We start from the raw sequence: 2,251 nt of genomic DNA on the forward strand, positions 1-2,251 counted from the left end.
CTGTTTCTCTCTCTGTGAGCACTGACCCCCTGCCTGTCTGTCTGTCTCTCGGTGAGCACGGACCCCCTGTCTGCCTGTCTGTCTCTCGGTGAGCACGGACCCCCTGCCTGTCTCTCTCTCTCTGTGTCATACCTGTCTTGCATGGTTTAGCGTTGCCCTTGGCAATGGGCTGCTGTAGCTGCTGCAGCTGCGCATACAGCTGCTGTAGCTGCTGCAGCTGCTCTGCCTGCGCTGGCAGCGGAGCCTGCGATTGGCTGTCAGGAGGTGGGAGGGAGGGGCCAGCAGCAGTGGGAAGCAGGGGAGCAGCAGGGACCTCTGGACCTGCGGAGGTGTGAGGGAGGGGGAGGCAGCAGGGTTAGCAAGCCAGCACGCAGACAGGCGGGCAGGCAGGCAGACAGGGAGGCAGACAGGCAGACAGGCAGACAGGCAGACACAGGGCACTGACAAGCAGGCAGGCAGACAGGCAGACAGGCAGGCACAGGGCACTGACAGGCAGACAGACAGGCAGACAGACAGGCAGGCACAGGGCACTGACAAGCAGGCAGGCAGACAGACAGGGAAGCAGACAGGCAGGCACAGGGCACTGACAGGCAGACAGACAGGCAGACAGACAGGCACAGGGCACTGACAGGCAGACAAGCAGGCACAGGGCACTAACAGGCAGACAGACAGGCAGGCAGGCAGACACAGGGCACTGACAGGCAGACAGACAGGTGGGGACTGGAGCACAGACTCACAGGTAGGCAGACACAGGGCCCTGGCATGCACACAGACAGGCAGACACGCAGAGAGACAGGCTGACAGAAATATGGCACTGGCACGCAGACAGACAGGCAAACATAGGGAAAAGGCATGCAGACATGCAGACAGACAGACACAGAGCACTGACAGGCACAGAGACAGGCAGACAGCTCACTGAGAGAGACAGGTCTGGCAGACACGCAGACAGGCAGACACAGAGCACTGACAGACAGGCAGAGAGCTCACTGAGGCAGACAGAGAGGTTAAGAGTGAATCTGACAAAAGACATTTCTACTGAGGGTCATATCTGTGTGTCCATTTCCACTGTCTGTCTGCCTGTCTGACTGTCCCTCAGTCCTACCTGCAGGCTGCAGTCCACCATTCAGGAAACCTCCTCCATTACCTGGAAGAGTCAAGACGGTCAGTGGCTCTCAGACAGAGACACACGGAGAGGGGGAGAGAGAGAGAGAGAGAGGCACACACAGGCACACACAGAAAGAGAGAGACGCACACACACGCACAGAGAGGGACGCACACACACGCACAGAGAGGGACGCACACAGACATCCCAACGAAAGGACAGGAAAGAGAGAGACAGGAGGACAGTGACAAGACTCACCCAGCTTGCCTTCAGCCCCAAGGCCTGCAGTCTGAGCACCGAACGGCAACTGACCATTACCTGACAGAGAGAGGGGTTAATACAAACACACTGACTGGACACTCCAGTACATTAACACTGCACTGAGAGAGAGAGAGGGGTTAATACACACACACTGACTGGACACTCCAGTACATTAACACTACACTGAGAGAGAGGGGGGTTAATACACACACACTGACTGGACACTCCAGTACATTAACACTGCACTGAGAGAGAGAGGGGTTAATACAGACACACTGACTGGACACTCCAGTATATTAACACTGCACTGAGAGAGAGGGGTTAATACAGACACACTGACTCCACACTCCAGTACATTAACACTGCACTGAGAGAGAGGGGGGTTAATACAGACACACTGACTGGACACTCCAGTACATTAACACTGCACTGAGAGAGAGGGGGGTTAATACAGACACACTGACTGGACACTCCAGTACATTTACACAGCACTGAGAGAGAGAGAGGGGGGTTAGTACAGACACACTGACTGGACACTCCAGTACATGAACACTGCACTGAGAGAGAGAGGGGTTAATACAGACACACTGACTGGACACTCCAGTACATGAACACTGCACTGAGAGAGAGAGGGGGGTTAATACACACACACTGACTGGACACTCCAGTACATGAACACTGCACTGAGAGAGAGAGGGGTTAATACACACACACTGACTGGACACTCCAGTACATTAACACTGCACTGAGAGAGAGAGGGGTTAATACAGACACACTGACTGGACACTCCAGTACATTAACACTGCACTGAGAGAGAGAGGGGTTAATACAGACACACTGACTGGACACTCCAGTACATTAACACTGCACTGAGAGAGAGAGGGGTTA

At 54.9% G+C, this 2,251-nt stretch overlaps 1 long non-coding RNA gene across 1 annotated transcript; it reads right to left on the reverse strand.

Annotated features, from left to right (window-relative positions):
* Positions 1-289: 289 nt before the first annotated feature.
* LOC148807344 (uncharacterized) lies at positions 290-1,420 on the reverse strand. Its single transcript, XR_016088905.1, has 3 exons — positions 1,361-1,420; positions 1,103-1,144; positions 290-321 (listed from the first exon to the last, which is right to left on the reverse strand). It is a non-coding gene; the product is annotated as an uncharacterized LOC148807344 (long non-coding RNA).
* Between the last annotated feature and the right edge of the window lie 831 nt (positions 1,421-2,251).

The sequence above is a fragment of the Atractosteus spatula genome, unplaced genomic scaffold (genome assembly GCF_055471065.1).
Source record: "Atractosteus spatula isolate fAtrSpa1 unplaced genomic scaffold, fAtrSpa1.hap1 Scaffold_33, whole genome shotgun sequence".
Taxonomy (NCBI): domain Eukaryota; kingdom Metazoa; phylum Chordata; class Actinopteri; order Semionotiformes; family Lepisosteidae; genus Atractosteus; species Atractosteus spatula.